The sequence below is a fragment of the Bombus huntii genome, unplaced genomic scaffold, assembly GCF_024542735.1.
Source record: "Bombus huntii isolate Logan2020A unplaced genomic scaffold, iyBomHunt1.1 ctg00000090.1, whole genome shotgun sequence".
NCBI lineage: Eukaryota > Metazoa > Arthropoda > Insecta > Hymenoptera > Apidae > Bombus > Bombus huntii.
In genome coordinates, this window is record NW_026099345.1 from 25,001 (window position 1) to 35,000 (window position 10,000).

At 45.9% G+C, this 10,000-nt stretch overlaps 2 non-coding genes across 2 annotated transcripts; both read left to right on the forward strand.

Annotated features, from left to right (window-relative positions):
* The first annotated feature begins 3,339 nt into the window (after window positions 1-3,339).
* Window positions 3,340-5,262, forward strand: LOC126876687 (small subunit ribosomal RNA). The gene has a single exon (XR_007694436.1). It is a non-coding gene; the product is annotated as a small subunit ribosomal RNA (ribosomal RNA).
* Window positions 5,263-8,829: 3,567 nt separating this feature from the next.
* On the forward strand, window positions 8,830-8,984 carry LOC126876686 (5.8S ribosomal RNA). Its single transcript, XR_007694435.1, has one exon. It is a non-coding gene; the product is annotated as a 5.8S ribosomal RNA (ribosomal RNA).
* The last annotated feature ends 1,016 nt before the right edge of the window (window positions 8,985-10,000 follow it).

The following is a 10,000-nucleotide window of genomic DNA, read 5'->3' on the forward strand; positions in this document are numbered from 1 at the left end:
TAGAATTTTTTCGCCCCGTTACGAAAGTACCGAAAGTTCAACTCGAAATAACTCGCCAAAAAGCGTTATAACGTATCGAACTTTTGTATGAAATCGTTACGTTTCGACGAAATCTAGTCGAAAGTAGCGATTTCACTTTATTTTTTTAAAAAATTTCGTCCACCGGACCAACGTGACCGGGACGTTGGAACTTAGAATTTTTTCGCACCGCTACGAAAAGGCCGAAAGTTCAACTCGAAATAACTCGCCAAAAAGCGTTATAACGTATCGAAATTTTGCGTGAAATCGTTACGTTTCGACGAAATCTAGTCGAAAGTAGCGATTTCACTTTATTTTTTTAAAAAATTTCGTCCTCCGGACCAACCTGACCGGGACGTTGGAACTTAGAATTTTTTCGCCCCGTTACGAAAGTACCGAAAGTTCAACTCGAAATAACTCGCTAAAAAGCGTTATAACGTATCGAAATTTTGCGTGAAATCGTTACGTATCGACGAAATCTAGTCGAACGTAACGATTTCACTTTATTTTTTTAAAAAATTTCATCCTCCGGACCAACGTGACCGGGACGTTGGAACTTAGAATTTTTTCGCCCCGTTACGAAAGTACCGAAAGTTCAACTCGAAATAACTCGCTAAAAAGCGTTATAACGTATCGAAATTTTGCGTGAAATCGTTACGTTTCGACGAAATCTAGTCGAAAGTAGCGAATTCACTTTATTTTTTTAAAAAATTTCACCCTCCGGACCAACGTGACCGGGACGTTGGAACTTAGAATTTTTTCGCCCCGTTACGAAAGTACCGAAAGTTCAACTCGAAATAACTCGGGAAAAAGTGTTATAAGGTATAGAAATTTTGTGTGAAATCGTTATGTTTCAACGAAATCTAGTCGAAAGTAGCGATTTCACTTTATTTTTTTGAAAAATTTCATCCTCCGGACCAACGTGACTGGGACGTTGGAACTTAGAATTTTTTCGCACCGCTACGAAAAGGCCGAAAGATCCCCTCCAAATAACTCGTTAAAAAGTGTTAGAAGGTATGAATATTTTACAAGAAATCGTTATAACTCGATAAAATACGTCGGGATTAAGCGTTTATATCGTCGGCAGACGGATATAAAAACGTTTGGACCGACACGACCGGTCGTTGGAACATAGAAAAATTCCGAGCCGGTACGTTGGGACTTAGAAAAATTCCGAGGGCGAAAAAGTTTTTTCGAGTTTATTCGTTAAAAAGCGTTACAAGGTATGAATTTTTTTGCATAAATCGACGTAACTCGACGAAATACGTCGGGATTAATGGTTTATTTCCGTCCGAGAACGATTTTTAAAAACGGACCTATGCGGCCGGTCGTTCGTACTTAGAAAATTTTCGGACCGAACACTCTTTTTCGATTAATTCGTTAAAAAGCGTTATAACGTACGAATATTTTTCAAGAAATCGTTATAACTCGATAAAATACGTCGGGATTAAGCGTTTATATCGTCGGCAGACGGATATAAAAACGTTTGGACCGACACGACCGGTCGTTGGAACATAGAAAAATTCCGAGCCGGTACGTTGGGACTTAGAAAAATTCCGAGGGCGAAAAAGTTTTTTCGAGTTTATTCGTTAAAAAGCGTTACAAGGTATGAATTTTTTTGCATAAATCGACGTAACTCGACGAAATACGTCGGGATTAATGGTTTATTTCCGTCCGAGAACGATTTTTAAAAACGGACCTATGCGGCCGGTCGTTCGTACTTAGAAAATTTTCGGACCGAACACTCTTTTTCGATTAATTCGTTAAAAAGCGTTATAACGTACGAATATTTTTCAAGAAATCGTTATAACTCGATAAAATACGTCGGGATTAAGCGTTTGTATCGTCGGCAGACGGATATAAAAACGTTTGGACCGACACGACCGGTCGTTGGAACATAGAAAAATTCCGAGCCGGTACGTTGGGACTTAGAAAAATTCCGAGGGCGAAAAAGTTTTTTCGAGTTTATTCGTTAAAAAGCGTTACAAGGTATAAATTTTTTTACGGGAATCGTTCTATCTCTATTAAATACGTCGGGATTAAACATTTTTATCGATTTTTTCAAAAAATTAGCGTTCGTCGAACTGACACGACTGGGATATTTTTCTAATTTTTTCGTTAATTAACGTTACAAGGTATATATTTTTTTGCATATTTCTACTTATTTTAACGTATTGTAATTGATTATAAACTTATTTTTTGTCCGTATTCGATAAAAGAGTATGTTTACTGATGCAATTTTTCGGTGAAAAAAAAAATTAATTTTTTGGTAAAAATGCATTTCTATTATGTTAATAAAACGTCTGGTAATGTATTTCGATGGTTGGATATTGGCTTTGTATAGTAGTGATCGAGCGTTCGCGAGACTAAGTTCCAGCGTCCCTTCCGAACGGTACGTTGCTACGGAGGTTTTGCACCGTAAGCGCGCGGCCGCTAGCCCGGCCGGCGCCGGCCTTCCGGCTGGCGCTTTCGTATCTATAAGAGAGACGTCGAGCCGGACGGTTCGGTCGGAACAGCGTTGAGCGCGTGGCTATTCTACGGCCTCGGTTGAGAATTCAGTCACCGCTCCTCGAGTCTTAGTGTATTTTACGCTATTTCTCGACTGTTCCTCCGTTCTCGTTCTGGTTTTTTCTCTACACTGCTGCGCCGCGGGTCGCTGTCCTGGACGTAATGACCAAATATCGTGGCAAGGTTCCCCTGAGTCGGGAAGCTGGTGACCTGTGTGTACGTATTCTAACAAAAATTGTTAGATGCGTGTGTGCTTGTACTAACTGAGCATCGATTCATTCAAAAGAGTATAACCGTCTGCTTTCTATAAAAACTTCTGCTTTCGCAGAAGTATCCGATGAGGCGGTAGGAGCGTACTATCTTTGCGTAGTATGTCTTCTGCCGAAAATGTTCTACCGATTGAAAGAATATTCTTACGGTATGTCCAGCGCGACGCACTGGGATACGCGCTTGTTCGTTCAGCGTGAGGTGCGTATACGTGCTTTACCGCTAAGATATTCTAATAAGTCTTTTTACACGAAGACAGCATTATGGAAATGTTCCTTTAGAAGTACGATTCTAAACATTTTATATAAGACTATGAGAAAGAGAGAGAGAGAAGAGAGGAGGTGGAGTTGAGAATTACAAAGTGGCTGCGAGCGGCGTTCGAAGATTATTACTGAACTATGGGTGTATCTCGAACGTCGCTAGGAGATATATTTTATAGATATATCTATCTTAAGAACGAAAAGTCTCGTCGTACGGTGCTTACGTCCCACCTACGACACGAAGAGAACTTAAACGAAATTTATAAGAATTGTTATACGAATAAGATCCCTGGTTGATCCTGCCAGTAGTCATATGCTTGTCTCAAAGATTAAGCCATGCATGTCTCAGTACATGCCGCATTAAGGTGAAACCGCGAATGGCTCATTAAATCAGTTATGGTTTCTTAGATCATACCTACATTTACTTGGATAACTGTGGTAATTCTAGAGCTAATACATGCAAACAGATTCCGACCAGAGATGGTAGGAATGCTTTTATTAGATCAAAACCAATCGGTGGCGGATGGCTCGTCTGTCCGTCCATCGTTTGTTTTGGTGACTCTGAATAACTTTGTGCTGATCGCATGGTCATCTAGCACCGGCGACGCATCTTTCAAATGTCTGCCTTATCAACTGTCGATGGTAGGTTCTGCGCCTACCATGGTTGTAACGGGTAACGGGGAATCAGGGTTCGATTCCGGAGAGGGAGCCTGAGAAACAGCTACCACATCCAAGGAAGGCAGCAGGCGCGCAAATTACCCACTCCCGGCACGGGGAGGTAGTGACGAAAAATAACGATACGGGACTCATCCGAGGCCCCGTAATCGGAATGAGTACACTTTAAATCCTTTAACGAGGACCAATTGGAGGGCAAGTCTGGTGCCAGCAGCCGCGGTAATTCCAGCTCCAATAGCGTATATTAAAGTTGTTGCGGTTAAAAAGCTCGTAGTTGAATCTGTGTGTCACAGTGTCGGTTCACCGCTCGCGGTGTTTAACTGGCATTATGTGGTACGTCCTATCGGTGGGCTTAGCTCCTCGCGGGCGGTCCAACTAATATCCCATCGCGGTGCTCTTCACTGAGTGTCGAGGTGGGCCGATACGTTTACTTTGAACAAATTAGAGTGCTTAAAGCAGGCTACCTTCGCCTGAATACTGTGTGCATGGAATAATGGAATAGGACCTCGGTTCTATTTTGTTGGTTTTCGGAGCCCCGAGGTAATGATTAATAGGGACAGATGGGGGCATTCGTATTGCGACGTTAGAGGTGAAATTCTTGGATCGTCGCAAGACGGACAGAAGCGAAAGCATTTGCCAAAAATGTTTTCATTAATCAAGAACGAAAGTTAGAGGTTCGAAGGCGATCAGATACCGCCCTAGTTCTAACCATAAACGATGCCAGCCAGCGATCCGCCGAAGTTCCTCCGATGACTCGGCGGGCAGCTTCCGGGAAACCAAAGCTTTTGGGTTCCGGGGGAAGTATGGTTGCAAAGCTGAAACTTAAAGGAATTGACGGAAGGGCACCACCAGGAGTGGAGCCTGCGGCTTAATTTGACTCAACACGGGAAACCTCACCAGGCCCGGACACCGGAAGGATTGACAGATTGATAGCTCTTTCTTGATTCGGTGGGTGGTGGTGCATGGCCGTTCTTAGTTGGTGGAGCGATTTGTCTGGTTAATTCCGATAACGAACGAGACTCTAGCCTGCTAAATAGACGTAACTTATGGTATCTCGAAGGCCCCCGGCTTCGGTCGGTGGGTTTTTACTACCAACGTACAAACAAATCTTCTTAGAGGAACAGGCGGCTTCTAGCCGCACGAGATTGAGCAATAACAGGTCTGTGATGCCCTTAGATGTTCTGGGCCGCACGCGCGCTACACTGAAGGAATCAGCGTGTTTTCCCTGGCCGAAAGGCCCGGGTAACCCGCTGAACCTCCTTCGTGCTAGGGATTGGGGCTTGCAATTATTCCCCATGAACGAGGAATTCCCAGTAAGCGCGAGTCATAAGCTCGCGTTGATTACGTCCCTGCCCTTTGTACACACCGCCCGTCGCTACTACCGATTGAATGATTTAGTGAGGTCTTCGGACTGGTGCGCGGCCAATGTGATAAGCATTGCCGATGTTACCGGGAAGATGACCAAACTTGATCATTTAGAGGAAGTAAAAGTCGTAACAAGGTTTCCGTAGGTGAACCTGCGGAAGGATCATTAACGATACGATACCAAAAGAATTTGACTTGAACACATATAAAAACTATGAAATATATATCACAATGGTCGGTAAGGAGCCGTACTCCTCCTGTATCGACGAAAGTATATACGACGTATTAACAAGCTATATACTTTAACAAACGAAAACGCCAGGGAGCTTGGCAACCTCCGTTGGCACGAATAGAAATATTCTTAAGGAGGAGACGACCCTCCAGCTACGGAATTATACGAAGAGAAGGTGGCACTCTCTCTCGATCATCGGGATGAAGAGATATATATATACAAGTATAAAAACGAAATGCGAATGAAACTTATTCGAGGCGCCTGCGTGAGGTCGTAAACAGAAAGACCCGCCGTCTCCGAATAAAACATATAACATATAATATATATATATATGAAATTCTAATAAAAGGGAACTCTAGCTTCGAAAGAGCCAACAAAAGTTAAGGCTCGATATCAAACGAAAAAATTACGATGGAAACCAGGTGTAAAGAGAAATGCAGTCGTGGCGCCTGCGAGAGGCCGTACACAGAAAGACCCGCCGTCACGATCTCGTATTTCGTATTTGCATCGTGGAAACCGTACAAACGAAATATAAAAGTCCATGCAAACTAATAAGAAAATCTCTAAAGTGCCTCGTGTCGGAGTGATCATGCTCGCCTATTCTCTTCTATGTTTCGTGGTCTGTGTTGCGTTTGTTCTCCTCCTAGCAACGGGACATATCGAAGACTCCTCTTTGGGATCGAACGAAGCGTCTAGAACGAGTCGACGAGAGCGAAAGAACTTGTAGCGAGTCGCGCAGAGCGAAAGGATACCGATATACATCTTCGAAGGTTCTCTTCGAAGATCCATGGATACCTTCTGCGTCGACTTCTCTCGTCTCTTTCATCGAAACTCTCGTCGTTCTCGAAACGTGCTTCCTACCCAAAGGGCGTGTGCTCTTCGTATGTCGTTTCGTTCGAAATAACGAAACCACGTGTAACATACTCGTGGATCGGGTAACCTAGAACGAAGACGCATCGCGTGGATGTTGGCCCGCTATGCGACGATGACCGATGATGATGATGATGATGATGATATGATGATGATGTCGATGTCGACGACGACGACGATGAAGACGATGTGTAGCAACGATTCGTAACTAGTCTAGCCGAAGTTCGTTCAGAGGGGAACGCCGCCGGCTTCGAAGCCTCGATGTCGTGAGTCGGACACCCGTGCCGTCGCTAGAGTTTTTCAAACTCTGCTTCTGGATATTGGGACGAAAGACCGCTCGAGGACGACGACAGCCGTGCGTGCGTATCCCATCGAATTTTTTTTACACCACCTGAACGAGACTAAAGTTTCGTCTAGTTGATCGTCTACCGTCGCATAATGTATATTATATACCGTTCAGAGGGGACCGGCTGTCTATCCTCGTTGTCGTGAGTCGGACACCCGTGCCGTCGCTAGAGTTTTTCAAACTCTGCTTCTGGATATCGGGACGAAAGACCGCGCGAGGACGACGGATGCGAGTCCCATCGAATTTTTGACTTACACACTACCTGAACGAGACTTAAAGTTTCATATTATATACCGTTCAGAGGGGACCGGCTGTCTATCCTCGTTGTCGTGAGTCGGACACCCGTGCCGTCGCTAGAGTTTTTCAAACTCTGCTTCTGGATATCGGGACGAAAGACCGCGCGAGGACGACGGATGCGAGTCCCATCGAATTTTTGACTTACACACTACCTGAACGAGACTTAAAGTTTCATATTATATACCGTTCAGAGGGGACCGGCTGTCTATCCTCGTTGTCGTGAGTCGGACACCCGTGCCGTCGCTAGAGTTTTTCAAACTCTGCTTCTGGATATCGGGACGAAAGACCGCGCGAGGACGACGGATGCGAGTCCCATCGAATTTTTGACTTACACACTACCTGAACGAGACTTAAAGTTTCATATAATATACCGTTCAGAGGGGACCGGCTGTCTTTCCTCGTTGTCGTGAGTCGGACACCCGTGCCGTCGCTAGAGTTTTTCAAACTCTGCTTCTGGATATCGGGACGAAAGACCGCGCGAGGACGACGGATGCGAGTCCCATCGAATTTTTTATTTACACACTACCTGAACGAGACTTAAAGTTTCATCCAGTTTGTCGTCTATCATCGCATATATAATATACCGTTCAGAGGGGACCGGCTGTCTATCCTCGTTGTCGTGAGTCGGACACCCGTGCCGTCGCTAGAGTTTTTCAAACTCTGCTTCTGGATATCGGGACGAAAGACCGCGCGAGGACGACGGATGCGAGTCCCATCGAATTTTTGACTTACACACTACCTGAACGAGACTTAAAGTTTCATATTATATACCGTTCAGAGGGGACCGGCTGTCTTTCCTCGTTGTCGTGAGTCGGACACCCGTGCCGTCGCTAGAGTTTTTCAAACTCTGCTTCTGGATATCGGGACGAAAGACCGCGCGAGGACGACGGATGCGAGTCCCATCGAATTTTTGATTTACACACTACCTGAACGAGACTTAAAGTTTCATCCAGTTTGTCGTCTATCATCTCATATATAATATACCGTTCAGAGGGGACCGGCTGTCTATCCTCGTTGTCGTGAGTCGGACACCCGTGCCGTCGCTAGAGTTTTTCAAACTCTGCTTCTGGATGTTGGGACGAAAGACCGCGCGAGGACGATGGATGCGAGTCCCATCGAATTTTTGATTTACAAGACACACACTACCTGAACGAGACTAAAGTTTCATCGAGTTTATCGTCGCATAACCCGTTCGGAGGGGACCGGCTGTCTATCCTCGTTGTCGTGAGTCGGACACCCGTGCCGTCGCTAGAGTTTTTCAAACTCTGCTTCTGGATATCGGGACGAAAGACCGCGCGAGGACGATGGCTGCGAGTCCCATCGAATTTTTGTTTTTTTTTTTTTTTTTAAAGAAAAAACACCACCCGAACGGAGATGTGTTCTATCTTTCGTCGATTTTTCATGCTTTCAGTCGGTCGCGTGGTCGCCATCCGTTCGGAGGGGATCGCCGGCTTCGAAACCTCGATGTCGTGAGTCGGACACCCGTGCCGTCGCTAGAGTTTTTCAAACTCTGCTTCTGGATATTGGGACGAAAGACCGCTCGAGGCGGACGGCCGCGCGAATCCCATCGAATCTTTACTATCACCCGAACGATGGAGAGATGCACGCGCGCTGTTTCTTGAATAATTGGACGAGAGAGTAGAATCAAACACATATATAACATGGGCTAGCCACCGTGCTTACTCGTTCGCGAGATCGTGTGCTGTACAGAGGATTCAGAATCGGGTGTATATATCCCCGTCGTTTCCTGACGAACGGAGCTTCGATCTCGATGGTTGTTATATATCATAATGTACTTTACGCCCGGCCGGCGAACGCGCGTATCTTCGCGCGTTCGTCGTTTTCTTTTTTTTTCGAACGTTTTTGTGTCGTCAATCCTATGGCGACTTCTGCGCGTTCGATTCCCGTTGGTCGAACGTGACGGAACTCGGCTTCGCTAGAACCGAGAAGAGTACATTTGAGTATTGAACTGTTGTAAATTTATAAAAGATTACCCTGAACGGTGGATCACTTGGCTCGTGGGTCGATGAAGAACGCAGCTAATTGCGCGTCAACGTGTGAACTGCAGGACACATGAACATCGACATTTCGAACGCACATTGCGGTCCACGGATACAATTCCTGGACCACGCCTGGCTGAGGGTTGCTCACGTAAACCTAAGACTGCTTGCGTTGCGTATCGTTACTCTCCGTATCTGTCTCTCTCTGTCCCTTCTTGCCTTAACAACCCGCCGTCGTTCTTCTTTATATAAGAGAACGTTTCAGAGTCGGACGAAGGTACAAGAACGAGGATACGAATAAGAGCGGACGGAGAGAACATACGCGACGTACGAGCGATTGTTGGACGCTCGTCGGCGTTCGTCGCGGTCGTGCAGAGACCGTGCAAGTCGTACGCATGCTCGATATATAATCTATCGTGTTCACGGGAGACTACGAAACTCTACCTCTGTCTCTCTCTGTCCCTTCTTGCCTTGACAACCCGCCGTCGTTCTTCTTAAAAATTATAAGAGAACGTTTCAGAGTCGGACGAAGGTATACGAAGGGATACGAATAAGAGCGGAGAGAACCGGTCACGGACCTGCGTGAGTGCTCGCGGCGTCGTGAGTCGTCCTTACGAGGGCGACCGCCCGCTTATGCACCGCTTCGTGTATCGGTTATCGAACGTATATACTCGTAGTGTTCTCCTCGTGACCGATTTTTTTTTTCATATCAGGCGATATATGCTACGTTTGCCGGTGTTCGACGCACGAAGGTCCGCGCCCCCGACGTCGTCTTAAAAGAATATTATATTTGGCGAGACTGAGAGAGAAAGCAAATATGGGAACTCGGTCGAGAGAGGAGAGAAGAGAGAACCAAAAAAAAAAACCTAAACTCGATGGCGTGCGAAACTTTGCCATAATCTACCGTCTTTTCTTAAGACTCTCGTACAGCCCCAGGGATCGAATGCCCACTCCGTCTCTTCGCGAAAGCGACTGACAACAACGAGGACCGTCGCATCGATGGGTCGTCGTTGCGTTTTACACGCTCTGTGCTTTTTTACAAGCCCCGAAAGTATCAGCCGTAGATCCGGGAACGCACACGCGAGATTTCTTCGAGCGCTCTGACGACTTAGGGAGGTATGATCCCCAGCGTCGCGCGGAGATCGGAGAGTACACGTACTCG